This window comes from Penaeus monodon, chromosome 6, assembly GCF_015228065.2.
Source record: "Penaeus monodon isolate SGIC_2016 chromosome 6, NSTDA_Pmon_1, whole genome shotgun sequence".
In the NCBI taxonomy this organism is placed as follows: domain Eukaryota; kingdom Metazoa; phylum Arthropoda; class Malacostraca; order Decapoda; family Penaeidae; genus Penaeus; species Penaeus monodon.
This window is the reverse complement of record NC_051391.1, coordinates 22,026,280-22,041,823: the sequence shown is the minus strand read 5'-3', so window position 1 is coordinate 22,041,823 and position 15,544 is coordinate 22,026,280.

The following is a 15,544-nucleotide window of genomic DNA, read 5'->3' as shown; positions in this document are numbered from 1 at the left end:
GCTTTAAAGGGGAACTGAAGGGAGGGAGTTGAGGGGGTTTCCCTTAGGAGGTAAGAAACCTGCAGAGCATGATCAGAGGGTGGTAAACCTATGCGGCAACTGGGGGGGGTTTATCATCTTAGGGAGTAGCCTTTACCCTTTTCCGCGACTTCCCCCCCGGAGTAGAGGAAACAGGGTTTGATGAATTTTTGGCAGTGAGCTGAACATGTTTTTTGGTTCTGTCTTTTTATTGCTATGTTTTGTAAACCGGGTTTTTGAAAGAAGTGTTCTGTGCCAAACTACTCTGGGTAGAAAATTTGTCCCCAGCAAGACTTTTGCATGCCCTGGGCGACTTCAAGCGGATCCATCTGTTTTCAAGTGGGATGAGATGTCTGTCGTCCCTGATTTGGGGAGTATCCCGCGGGGAAAAACCCCCCTACCCCCGGGAATTTTTTAGTCCCAGAGAGTGAGTTTTTTTGGTCCGGGTATCAGCCTCCAACCCCCATTTTTGGAATGGTATAGCGATAGGGTAGAGCTGGGCCGGGGACGACACCATTTTGTCAGCATTTGCTAAAGTATCCTTAAAATTGCGGTTTAAAAAAAAATCCCCTTTTCTGGGGCATGACCGTAGGTGTTTGTGGCTATCCACTTCAAACATTCAAAATTTCTTTTTCCTCCAGTCCCCCTTTGGGTTTTCACTTGGACACACTGAGGGAGGAGTATACCTGAAGGTTTACCACAGCAGTCTCTGATCGATTCATAGAACTTGAGATCCTGAAGGACAGTTGCTCTGGGGAGCCTCCTGAAAAATTTCTAAGCAGGCAGGCAAACCCCCCAAGGGCAAGGCGAATTTCATCCAATGGCGACACGGGGCCCCTGAAGCAGTCGCATGGCCGGATGAAGGGCAATCAGGGTTTGGACACTACGAAAAGGGGACAAGGAACTTTTCATCAAACCCTTTTGCTGGGAGGTTAAAAGCCATTTTTTGGAAAATGCCCTTTCCCCCCTGCCTACCAAGCCCTGAGAAAACGAACCCAAAAAGTTTTGTGGCTGTGTGGTCACGGTAAAAATTCGTCTGCAATCTTGCGCCCTGTTTTTCAAATCCCTCGCCCCGTGGATGGAACCCCGGCCATCCTTGCCACAGGGTTTCTTTTAGAAGAAAAATGAAAAAGGAGTTATCACACCAAGAATATCCTTTGTAACAAATGGAAACAAACTAAACTAAACCTCCTTGTAGATGACTGCAGTCCTCTCAGTGGATGGACAGCTCATGTTGGGGTCTGGATGCAAGTGGTATCACAATACTGTGCTGAACCCTCCCATCAGCTAGGAACCTCCTACTGACTGAGGTTAGGATAGTGCTTCCTAAGTTGAGGGGTGGAAAAAAGCTGCGTGTATATTATATCTCTGCAAAAAGGTGATGGGATCCTATGCACAGGCTTGTCAGTTTTGCTGTTCGGGCATTTGGGGTCCACCTCCGACGTGGGGGGGGTCCCCCCTCTTGAAAGGGAAAAGAGAGGTTTGGGACTGTATAATACCGTGGATCACCGCCAGTCCCCAGGCAAGATTTTCACCACTTCTTCAAAAAGGTCGCAACCACCACTAAGGCACCAGAGACCAGAGCAGGGATTCATCTTGGCAAGCACCAATGACGATTTTAACTTCAAGTCTGTAAAAACTCCCATAAGTTCGTCGGGGTTGCTTGCACCCTACATCGACCCAAAAAGGGCTTTTTGACTCGGTCATCGGAACCTATGGGAGCCTGAGCTTGGGGGGATTTTGACACATTTTTAGCCTAAAAAAAGATATCCCGGTACAAAAATGCGTAAAGTGTAAGAAAAACTCTAACTTCCCCCTTTTAATTCAGGGGGGGAGGCAAGCTTACCCTTGCACAAAAATTTTCAACACCTGCAGGGATGGAAGGGGGTAAGCTATCTCCAATGCCCCAGTGTAAAGCAACATGGGAAATTTTTAAAATCAGCCCTTGACTTTGCCGACGATTTTGCTACCCTGAGACTTGGAACACTGAATTTGATGCTTTTTGCAATAGACAAATCCCTTTGGGCCCTAGAGGTCTCCAGTAGGATGCAAAGTCACAGAGGCTTACATCCCTTTGGTACATAGCCCAGCCGGGGCGTCAGCCCCAAAAAGTCTATAGATAAATTGGTCGGGCCCAGGCATCAAAATTGTAAACAAGAACTTTTTGAAGTTTCGGACCTAAGAAGAACCAAAAAAAAATGTCTTTGGGCTTGTACTGTCATTGCTCTAGGACGCTATTACTCCCTTTGGAGTCGCATCTGATCCCTTTTTGTAGAAATTCCCCTACGGGGTCATGGGGTCCAGTTGGCAGGCCCAACGTACCCAAGTCCACCGACGGCTACACCGTGGGACGGGCATGGAACCTTTGTTTGCAAAATCGGGACCAAAAACTCTTACGGGTCTAGTCGTTTCCCGGGATGACCCTGCCCATCAATTTTGTCTGCGAGACGATCCTGGATGGAGGAGGCCCGTGAGACATTTGGGGGCCCCTGTCGCGAGGACTGGAGGTCGGGGGGCCGTTGGAGATTTCACATAAAGGGCCCCTCCTGGGGAAAGGGGGGATGGGGCCCACCCGCCCTCGCCCCCCCCGGCGTTGGGCCCTTATGACGAGATGATAAAATGTATTATATATATATATAATAATATATATATATATTTTTATATATATATTAATATAATATAATTATGTTGTATGTAGATGTAGTATGTAAGATGATTGTAGATATAGATACATAATTATATAAAGATAATATATTACATACATAATACATGCCTTATAGATGTGTATATATGTGGGTGTGTGTTGTTACTGTGTATTTTTTTTAACGTGTGTGTGTGTGTGGTGGGGGGTTTGGGGTGGGGTGTTTGTTGTGTGTGGTGTGGTGTTGTGTGTGTGTGTGTGTGGGTGTGTGTGTGTGGGGCGTGTATACTGGTTATAATGTTACTGGTGGTGTGTGTGTGGGGGGTTGTTTTGGGTGTGTGTGGTGTGTGGTGTGGTGTGGGTGTGGTGTGTGTGTTTGTGTGGGGTATAACTGTGTATATTAAATATATATAAATTATATATAATATATATATATATATATAATTTTTACTTTTGTGGTGTTGTGTGTGTTTGTGTTGTGTGTTGTGGGTGTGTGTGTGGTAGTACACAAATGAAAACGAATTTTTCGCAATACAAGAGATGGGGTTGTGGTGTGGTGTGTAGTTATATAATTATATTAATATATATATATATATATATATATATATATATATACAAAAACAATATATATATAATATAATATATATTTTATAAAATATAAATATATATTAAAATTTATATTTTTGGGGCAAACTTTTCCAAGAAAACGACTCTGGGGACACCACCTAAACGTCGAGTGTTACTTTTGTCAGTAAGAAAATACGAATTAAGATTAAAAAATTATACTAAGCATCTTTATATTTTTTATATCTAATTTTGGGAATTTTTTTCATAACGTTGCTTTAACAGTATTTGTCATTACTAAACCCCTACTTTTTTTGTATCAAATGTATTATAGAATTTCCTTTTCTTTGAAGGAACATACTCCAGCTATGGTCTTGCGGTGCTGTGCTTAAACTGTTATCAGTAATTAATATCTATTTTTACCAGCGTTTTTTTTTCAGGTGTAAAAATGGATATCATAATTGTTTCTGTACATTTTTTTGAAGAATACATGTTTACCAATTCCTCCCTGTATTGTTTTTTGAAGTGCGCCCAAAAAAAGAATGAAAAATTAAAAATTTCCCGTCCAAAAAATTGTCAATTTTTTTTCTGTGCAGACCACGAAAACCCACATTTTCAGAGGATCAGCTAACCCGGCAACGCAGCGAGTTAGTGTCATTTCCCTTTTCTCGTGAATTTTTTTGGGTTTTTGCAGAAATGCATTTTAACCTTTACTGCGCAGCACAAGGACTGCAGAAAGCTTTTAAATCCCTTATCTTTTGGCTTTAAAAGGTAATTAAACTAATTTAAAGGCGTTGCGGTTATGCCCAATCAATAGTTTTATAACGCCCTTTTGCCACCACCGTAAACATATGGTTTCCCTTAAAAAAAGTGGAAATTTCTCAATCTTCAGCGTTTTCACTGCATCAGAATAACTATTTTTTTAAAAGCTTGTCAGACCAGTTTTTAGGACCACCTCCCCCCTCATTGGGGCTTCCCCGAATCAAAGGTTTTCTTAATTTAGTTACCTGGTCCCCCGCCAGAGACCCTTTAAAGGGGTGAAATATCAAGCAACAATAGAAAAGAAGAAAAAGAAGAAGAAAAGGCTCCATATTGAGGTACCATGTCTTTCCCTCGCAAGGGCCACCTGCGGGAAATTTTTGGAGGCAGTAATTCCTATTTCTAGCTTTTTTTTCATGATTTTTGAGGATTGTTTCAGCATTTGTCGTTATTCTTATTCAATTCTTTAATCGTTTCAGTAAGCTTTTTTCCTTTTTTTTCTAATTAAAACATTTTTTTTACCTTTTTTTACAAACCTCGATGACTTAAGGCATGTGAGGTGTAATTTGCTGTGCAGCACAAAAACACTTTCGTCATTGCAGCATTTCCCCTTTGGCGGGGTTTGCGGAATAACTCCATGTTCCCGGGGAGGCCAGTGTTCCTTTCCATTCTCCAGGTTAATAGGTACGAATAAGTTTCTGTTTTATTATTTTTTTTTGGGGAAAGGCGCATTGGGGAACACGTTTATTTTAATTTGCCCTTTTCTTGGAGATTCAGACATAGTTGATGTGTGTAGTTAGATATGTATTATTACAGCAGCAGTTAAAACCGTATTTTCCCTACAGAACTTTGGCCTTTTTTAATTATTTCCACCTTTTTTCCCGAACATTTTCGTATTATTTGGGTCTTACTCTGGCCCTTTCCCCTGCTTTCTCTCATCTGTCCCTTTTATGCCCCTTTTGAAGTGACTTTTTTTTTCTTTTTATCTTGTGTCCAATCTTCAAATGTTTGTCATTAGTTTTTCCAAATTGTTGTAATTCTTTTACTAAACTTTTTAAAGGGAAAATATTGTCTGGAAATTTAAATGCTTTAAAAGCTTATCTCCAATATTTCCCAAAACAACCGTCAGATTTTGATTGATGCGTCATCTTGCATGACACCCCTTTCTAATGTTTTTTTTAGGTTTAATGTACCTGACGGTCGCTTTTTTTATCCTGTTTTATACAATCAAATCGTCTACAAAAAGATCCGTTTATTTCTAATACTCTGGCGTTTTTTCAGATCGAATGTTTTTTTTTGACTGACGAATACCCTAATGGGGTTCCTCTGTTATTTCCCCTATTTGGGGTTAGTTTTGGATGTGGTTTGTTATTAGACGCTTTTCGAAAGCCCGCTGGTTTTGACTCCGTGAAGGGTCTTACCCGGGGGCCATGAAGGGTTTCATGGGGGCCGTGAGGATCAGAAAAAAATTAACATTTTCTTTGGTGTTTTTAGATTGTTTACTTTTAAGTTTAATAATATTATTGTAACTATTTTAAGTGGGGCAATCGAATTCAATAAATAAAGTCCAAAAAAAAACTACAAGTTGTGTTTATGTCAATTTTCTGTGGAAAGGAATCTGTCTTTTTTCCTTCTGAAAGGGGTCCCCTGACTCTCTTTGTTGTGAAGCCCGTGAATTTATGGGAACTTTTTAGATCGCTAATTATTTTAGACTTTTTAACCCTTTTATGTTTTAAATTTCTGGGATTTACCAAGTTTTCGGAATTTTACCTTGATAAAGCCTTTGTTAAAAAGTTTGGGATTTACTACCGCAATTTCAAAATCATTATACATCACACTAAGTATGGTAGTGTTTTCCCCTTTTTCAAGCCCTTTACTACCTTTTTTATTTCCATACTCTGATACTGTAGTCTCTAACACGGTGTACTTTGTCTGTAATAAGTAATTTAAAGGGTTTTAAGCCCCAAAAGCTTTTTACTAAAAAAATTCATTTTTGTATGATGCTGCCCGGACCCGTCGACTTTCATCGTTTTCATAATTTAAAATTTCTCCTTCCAAATTTTTTTTTCCATTTTACGTGGTGTCTGAGACAGTGTTTTACGCTTTTTGTATGTTATATTTGAAATCACCCCTCTTTCCCATACTCTTTGTCAGTTCTGTGTTTTTGGTTTTGGGCAGCCCTGCCATCGAGATATACAATTTGATGTAAAACTTACTTGGTCTTTAACCCTAGGTCAGGGTCTGGGTTTTATTTGGTTTTTTTTTTCCCTTCTAAGGTGCAATTTTTCATCATTCTTACCATTCTAACCAATTGAAGCTAATTTTTATTTTTAATACCCGACGGCGATTCCTGTACACTTATATCGTTTTTTTTTCCCAACCGTGCATTTAGATACTGAGGGATTGAGCCTTGCAAATTTTTTTCACATTTTCGTCTTTTTTCCGGGCCTATTTTGTCGTTTCGCTTTTGAGGTTTCCCCTGCCCAAAATAGGTAAATAACCTTTTCCTATGTGAAAATCCCACTGACTTTCCCCCTCTCTCTGTCCGTCTCTCCTTTCTCTGCCTCGTCTCGTCTCTGTCACTCGTCTCTCTCTCTCTCTCCTCTCCCTCTCTCCAGCCAGGGAGCTTCCCCGGGCTTCCTCGGGCAGCTAGCCCGACCTCATTCCCCAGAGTGTAAGGGGACCCCTTGGCCCCGGGTTTCGTGCCCCTTTTCCCCGGGTAAAGGGGGGCCTCCGCCCTAGATACGGGCCCTTGGTGCGCGGGTCAAAAGGGTCCCCCGCCCATGACAAAGGGCCCCCCGCGGCGCCAGGTCTAGGGCCTCCGCTTAGGCCAAAGGGCGATTCAGAACCCCCGGGCCACAGCAGCCCGATCAGAAATAAAAAAGAAACCCGAAATACAGTGATAATGGGGACGAAAGAACCCAAATCCCCCTAAAAGAAAAAGTGAAACAGTGCAGAAGAAAGGCCGTCACAGGTAGGGGAAATAACCCTGTGTGAAAACCAACCATGTTTAATGCCCCAAAAAAAGCCCGGGCTCGGAGGTTTCATGTGATCAAATGTACAGCCCCGGGGTGATCGAAACGCCTACATTTCTTTAAATTCAGATCTAGAAGACAAGAAAATTTAACAAAGACTAAAAGGTGAAAACTCCATAGTGTACCCCTGACGATCATGCTTAAAAAAAGGACAAATAGTGTTTTCTACAACAACGACAAACTCCCGCCAAATGATGGTCCCCTCCCAAAAAAAACCCCGGGTTTCGACCTGTGGAAAAAAATTTAAAAATCAAAACCCAAGACCACAGACACAACATAAACCCCCTTTTCAATCAAGATCTTATTTAAAAAAAATTGGGTTTCTGACGGAATGTTCCGAACAGCAATCTGCAATAAAAAGTTGATAGCCAAGGTATGATGCCTTTTCTGCCGCAGGAATGCGGGGGAAAGGAAGCATTAGTCACACATTCTCTACTTAAACCGATCACGCAACATCCGACCCCCAACCCCCGCCCCCGTCAAACTGCCCACAAACCTTCCCTTTTGCTCCCCTCCCCCGTCAGAATGTCCTTACCAATAGCCACAAAATGAAAACTTCAAAATCACATCCTCACCTTCCACGGCTTACCCACGAACAACACCCTTTCCCAGCTTCCTCACCCCCAAAACCCCCCCCCGACCCCCCGTCCCCTTACCCCTCCCTCTCTACCCACTCCCACCCGCAAACCCCCACGACCTTTTCTGAGCGCCACCCCCTCCCCGGAGCCACGCAAGCGTTTTCCCAATAACAACGTGAGAGTCCCCAACCGGGATGGGAACGAACTTAACACAAGTAACACCCAGAAGAAACTAGGCAGAAACGTAAAAATTTAAAAAAAAGCAAAAAAACTTCCACCAATGGGAAGACGCACACACCACCACGTGCCTGAGTACCGCCCCCCCCCTACACCCCTTTTATCCACAAGACCACAATCGTCATCAACAACTACGCGGATCGAGCGGGAAAAAACGGCAACGAATAAACGAGCAGCCGCAGCCCACCAAGTAAGGAAGGTTCCATTCCTGCAATTCTGAAAAAAATGAAAAAAACAAGGGAGGGACGCCATCGCCAAAAACCCCAGGGCGGGCGGCGGACCGTCCTAAGGTAGTTTTAATTACAAATTGCCCTCCCGACACAACCCCGGGAAGATATTTAAGACTTTTCCCGGAAAAATAAGTTCAACCATTTTCCAAAGTGAAAGCTTTTTTAAAAATAAAATGAACACAATTATTTTCTCCAGCTTCACAGTTTCACAAGGGGCAAAGATAGAGTCCGGCTTTCCCCAAGTAAAAGGTTCCTAAATAGAAACAAGTACAAGACGACAGAATGTTTGACGTTGAAATCCGGCGGGCAAACCACTAAAACCAGAACAAAAATTAGAATAGAACACATCAAGCACAGCCCCCCGGATTTCGACGAAATCAAAAAGATAAAAGGAATATGATATTTTTTGTATTGTGAAATTTTGGGTTCACCCGAAAAACAACAGTTTTATCAGCATCCCAAAAAATTTCAGTTTACAGATTGATGCAGGGCGTGGGGTGGAGTCTGGTGAGTAAGCGATACAATAAACAAAAAAATATCCTTACAACTGTAAATCATACAGCAGAGAGGACATCGGGGAACTTAGTATGTATCCCTTTCCCTTTCTCGTCGGCCAATCTACAGGCATTCATGCCCCCCACAAATCTTTTATTATCTTGAAAAAAATTTTTCCCGAGAAAGTCCTAACAAGAAAACCTTTTTTTCTCAAATGACTAAAAGACGATTGAAAAACCAAAAGCAAAATTACATTGGGGTAATTTTAAAATTAAAAGAAAACTTATAAAGAAACCCACAAAAGGGTTTTCAGAAAAAACCTCATCCATTTAGTATAAAAACAAAGACCCGATATCATACTTTTACACAGACGCTGTCCCATGCCACATTGCAGATCACGACTTTAACCTTGACCATAAAGTAGAAAAACCAAAGCGAAAAACCCGTCACTAAAACCTTGCGACTTAAAACGACAACCTCTTTTTGCCAAAATATTATGCCAACGAATGACCTAAGGTCTTTAAAACAATGACGTTTACAGACAAAAAAGTTCTAACACATTTTGAAAAAGAAAGGCATCGATGCCCCCGACCTTTTTAAAAAAAAAAAAAAGTTTAAAGTCCCCCCCGCCCCCTTTGGGTGGTGACAACAAAGAGGCCCAAAAAGATAGAAATGATACTCTAAAAATCTCAAAAAAACAGATATGACACCACCCCCCGGTGAAAACAAAAATAAGAAGAGAAAGGGGAAAAACCCCTCCCCCTTTTTCGAAAACAAATCTTTTAAAAGTAAATTCAATGAATTGAAACGATTCTGCCCGGGAAAATGGAAAAAATTAAGTACACTAGTGCTAAAAAGAAAAAATACAGGGCATTTCCCCAAAAACATAAAACACTTTAATAACTTCTTTGAAAACATGCCCCACTATCAACGCAACTAAAAAACGAGGCCCAAACAAACTTTTTTGTCAGTAGGATAGAAACAAAAAATTTTTCTGACATAAAAACTTAATAAAGTGAAAGACATTGCCATGTTTTAAAAAAAGATGTTTACTATATTGCATTAAAATTTTACAGTCTTTTTAAAAAATCCCTAGTCCGGTGTTTTTCCTTCACTTGGAAACATTGTATCAAAAACTATTTTAAATCCGGTGAAGAGCATATTTTAATTATCGACCCAACTATACTACCCAAAATATCTAAAGTTCTCGAGAAAATAGTTTCAAACCAGTTAAATAATTTTTGGAAGGAATAACCCTTTAAACAAAAACGCAACACGGTTTTTTGGGGAAAAAATATCAAACCCAAAAGCATATTAAAGGACAAATGAAAATATAAAAACATAGACAACAACCAATCAAAATTTTCTCACTCTATGGATTTATCGAAGACCTTTGACAGTGTCACCCTGAATTTCTTTTAAAAAAAAAAAATAACAAATCATGAAATTGATATTTTTGGTTCAAAAGTTACCCCTCCGCGAGAACGCAATCAGTAAAAATTAAAGAAAAAGTATCATCAAGCAACCCCTTTCGTTCGGTGTTTTCCCCAAAGGGTCCCCCCGGGGGGGCCCATCTTATTTTTTTTTATTCTCAATTTCAAAAAACTGTTTCTTATTCAGTACGCCGACGACCTCAATTTTTCCGCTAAAGAATGATAGGAAAAAAAAACAGACCCCTAACAGAAGCAAAAAATACTTCGATATAAATACCTGAAACTAAAACCCAACACAAAAAAAAAAAACAAAGTATTTTTTTTAGGCAGCCGTCGAACATAGCAAAATACCCCAGACACAGTTATGACTTTCCAAATTGCTACACAAACCCCAAAACCCAAAAGTAAAAAAATCTAGGGGACCGTATTAGAACAGGGCATTTGGGGCACCATATAATCTACAAAAAGAATGGGCACTCTGATATACTTAAATTTACATCAAAAAAAAATACCCGAAACAAAAATTTCGTTTTACAAAACTAGCACTTGTTCATTAATTCAGCTAAAACTGGGGCTCCACAAAAAAAAACCCCAAAAAAAGGACCCAAAAACTACAAAAATTTATAGCAATAGGAAAAAGTAAAAAATATGACCACGTCACACCACATATAAATAATTAAAATGGCTAAAAGTACAACAGAAATACCCTAACACATTTATTTTAAACCCTAAAAACATACAAAGGAAATACCCCAAATGGCTAACCATACAAAAAACAGGTCACCTAACGGTGCCATACAAGGAAAAATAATCCCCATAATTTGAAGACGAACACGAAACCCGGGGGAAGAAATATGCAACCGAGGGGCTGGTGGTCTGGAACCAACTACCAAAAAACATTAGAAATATCTCCAACCAAAAGAATTTTTAAAACAAAAGGAAAAAAAATCACGAAAATCAATGACATCAGGGGTTCAAAATAAAAAAGCCCCGAATTCAGTTTTTGTATATAATTTTGTCTAACTTGTTTTAAAAAAGCATTGATTAAAACCCAGTTAAAATCTTATTCAAATTAAAACATAATGAAATAAATACCCCTTGTAATTTTTTGGAAAAAAAAATATTTTAATTTTAATTTGATTTGACTGCTTGTCTCTGCTCTGTCTCTGTCGTCGTCTGTTGTTTCTGTCTTTTTTTGTCTTGGGCTGTCTTTCGTCTGTCTGTCTGTTTCTCCCCCTCTCTCTCTCTTTCTCTCTCTCTCCCGCCCCCTTTTGGGTGAGCTTTTTTTAAATTTAAATATTACGGGAAAGTCCCCTTTTACCACATTTAAAAAATCAAACATGATTTTTTCGGGGCATTTGAAAATAGGAAACCTACCCCTAAGAACGCATACATGTGTTTATATCTGGTTGTGAGTCTTCTAATTACAGAGTTCAACAAAGCCTATTAAGAAAAAGTTCTCAAGTAAAGTCTGAAATCAAATCTGTTTTCCCCATCCCAAATTATTTTTGCAAAGGGGCATTAACATAAGCGGCCTGGAGCTAGCTTTTTTTTTTTTATCACCTCTTTTCCCGAGTATCTATCCGCCGTAATTAGGGGGCCCTTGCATCGGGGCAGGAGAGCCAAACTGTGGTGCCCCTTCAGGTTTTGGAGAAAAAACAGAGACACACACCAACAGTAATATTATATATAATAATAATAATATATATAATATAGAAATATATAATAAATGTAAAACACAAACACCACCACCCAAAACACACAATAATATAAAAATATAAAATATAATATAATATAAAAGTATAATAACAAAATTAAAATTTTAAAATAAAAATAGAATAATATATATATATATAAATATATACATTAATATAACACACATACACACCACACACACACAAAACACACACCCAACAAACACACACACACCACCACAACCCCAACAAAAAAATAAGATAATATATATATATATATTATAATATTAATATATGTGTGTGTGTGTGTGTGTGGTGTGGTGGGTGTGGATGTGTGTGTGTTCGTGTGTTTTTGGGGTGCGTTTTGGGTGTGCGGTGGTGGTGTGCTTGTGGTGGGGGGGTGTGTGTTGTGTGTGTGTGGGGTGTGTGGTTTGGGGTTTTTGTGTTGTTTTGTGTGGTTCTGTTGTGTTTGTTTTGTGGTTTTGGGGGGTTTTGGGGGTGTCTGTATGTGGGTATTTTGCACATATGTATTTTCAGCATAATATTTCAGTATGAATAAAATATATATATAATAATATATATTATATATAATTATGTATAATGTTAAAAAAATACATGGTAAATATAACATTTATATATATTTTTATTAATATGATCATATTATGTATACATAATAATTTTTTTTGGTGTATGTATTTAAAATATGTATTATATTTTTGTATTATGTTTGTGTGTATATTATATATATAATATATATATATATTATTTAATTTTTATAAAAATATTTTATATGTATTTTTAAAATGTTTGTGTGATATATATTATAATTATATATAATAAGTATAATATATATAAAATATAAAATATATAATATAATATATAATATTTTTTGTATACAAACACACACCCCACACACACAACCCAACACCCACCACACCACCACACCCACAACCCCACACACCACACACCCACCACACAATATATATATAAATATAATTTAAAAAATTTATAATATATAATTACTTTTAAAACACACACACACACATACACATATAATGAGGGTGTGTATGTGTTTTTGTATATTACACCAGGATAAATGGGTGGTTGGATGTTTGTGGTCTTTTTATATTTTAATATTAGTAAGGGTTTTGAAGAAATAAAAGCTTGATAAAATTAAAATAGGTGAAAATTTTTCATTTTTTTAAGCGATATTTAATAATCCGTACCAAGGGAAAGGGTTTTGTAGTTTAAAATATATTTTAAATATCGTAGCTATCCTTCTTGGGAAAAAAAATTATTTAAAAAAACAATTAATTTTAATTTAAAAAGTGGGATAGGTTTTTAATTTAAAAAAAAGGAAATTTGGTTTTTTTTTTAAGGAATTTTTTTTGGGGTTTGGTTTGAAAAAAAAAATTTTGGGGGGTCCACCCCCCGGATTTTACCCGGAAATTTTTGGGGTTTAAAAATTTCTAAAAAAAAAAAAAATGAAAAGTCTATAGATGAATTGGTCAGGCACCAGGCATCATGAACTTGATCAACAAGAACATTTGAAGATTTCGGTACCTATAGAGAAGAACCAAACTAAATGTCTTTAAGGCCTTGATACTGTCAGTTTTGCTCTATGGACGCTATCTACTACCTTGGAGTCGCATCTTGATGCCTTTTGTAGCAAGTCCCTACGGCGGATCATGGGGTCCAGTTGGCAGGACCAACTGTACCCCATGTCCAACCGACGGCTACACCGTGAGACTGGCATGGAACCTGTTGCTTGCACAAATCGGGACCACCAACTCTATACGGGTACATAGCTCGTTTCCCTGTGGATGACCCTGCCCATCAAGTTGTCTCTGCGAGACGATCCTGGATGGAGGAGGCCCGTGAGACGACTTAGGAGGTCCTGTCGCGAGGAGCTAGAGATGGGTCGAGGGCCTGATTGGAGACTTCACATGAGGGACCCTCCTGGCTGGAAGGGTGGATGCGGCCATGCGCCCTCGTCGGCGTTAGCCCTTGATGACGATGATGATGATGATGTATATATATATATATATATATATATATATATATATATATATATATATATGTATGTATGTATGTATGTATGTATGTATGTATAGATAGATATGTAGATATAGATACATAAATATATATAAAGATTAATATATATACATACATACATACATGCCTATATAGATGTGTATATATGTGTGTGTGTGTGTGTGTATACTGTGTATTTGTTACGTGTGTGTGTGTGTGTGTGGGTGGTGTGTTGTTTTGTGTGTGGTGTGTTGTGGTGTGTGTTGTGTGTGTGTGTGTGTGTGTGTGTGTGTGTGTGTGTGTGTGTGGTGTGTGTGTGTGTGTTTGTGTGTGTGTGTATATACTGTGTATATATATTATAATATATATATAATATATATATATATATATATATATATATATATTATATGTTTACTGTGTGTGGTGTGTGTGTGTGTGTGTGTGTGTGTGTGTGTGTGTGTGTGTGTGTGTGTGTATGTACACGAATGAAAACGAATATCTTCGCAATACAAGAGATGTGTGTGTGTGTGTGTGTGTGTGTACGTATATATATATAATGTATATAATATATATATATATGAAAATTATATATATATATATATATATATATAAATATTACATATATCATATATATATCTATAATATATATAATATATATATATATATATATATATATATATATATATTATATATCATTGGGCAAACATTTCCAAGTAAACTGACTCTCGGGGACACCACCTCAACGTACGAGTTGTTACTCTTATGTCAGTAAGTAAATACTGAATTAAGATAATAACTTACTACTAAGTCTATCTTTATATTCTTTTATATCTAATTTCCTTCGGAATTTTTTCATAACGTTGCATTTAACAGTATTTTGTCATTACTGAATCCCTAGCTTATTTTGATATCTAAATCGTACTTATAGAAGTTCCTCTTTTCTTTGCAAGGAACATACCTCATCAGCTGATGTGTCTCTGCTGTGCTGTGCTTAAACTGTTATCAGTAGATTATATATCTACTTATTACCAGCGTTATTTTTTCAGTGTGTAAAAATGGATATCATAATTGATTCATGTATCATGATTTTTCGAAGAATACATGCTTACCTATATTCCATGCCTGTATTGTTTTCTTGAAGTGCGACCAAAAAGAATGACAAATTAAGAATTTCGCCAGTCCAAGAAATTGTCAACTTTTTTTCTGTAGCAGACACACTGAAAACCACATTGTCAGAGAGATCATGCTAAGCCGGCAATCGCAGTCGAGTTAGTGTCAGTTCCCTTTTCTCTGTAGAATGTTGTTTAGTGTTGCAGGAAATGCATTTTAACCTTACTGCTGCAGCACAAGTGACTCTGCATGCAAAGCTCTTACATCCCTTATCTTTCTGGCTTTAACAGGTATTAAACTGATTATTTGAGAGCGTTGCGGTTATTGTCCAATCAATAGTTTTATAACGATCTCTTGCACACACACCGTAAACAGTATGGATTACCTAGTAAATGTGGAAATTTCTCAATCTTCAGCGCTTTTCACTGCATCAGAATAACTATTACTTTAAAATGCTTGTCAGTACCAGTCTTTAGGACCCACCTACACCTCAGTTGGCTTCCCCGCATCTAAGGATTCTTAATTTATGTTATCCTGGTGCCCGCTCAGAGATCTTTAAATGGGTGAATATCAAGCAACAATAGAAGAAGAAGAAGGAAGAAGAAGAAAGTGCTCCATAGTGAGGTACCAGTGTCTTTGCCTCGCAAGGGCCACCTGCGGGAAATTTTGGAGGCAGTAGTCTCTATTTCTAGCTTTCTTTCATGATGTTTGATGGA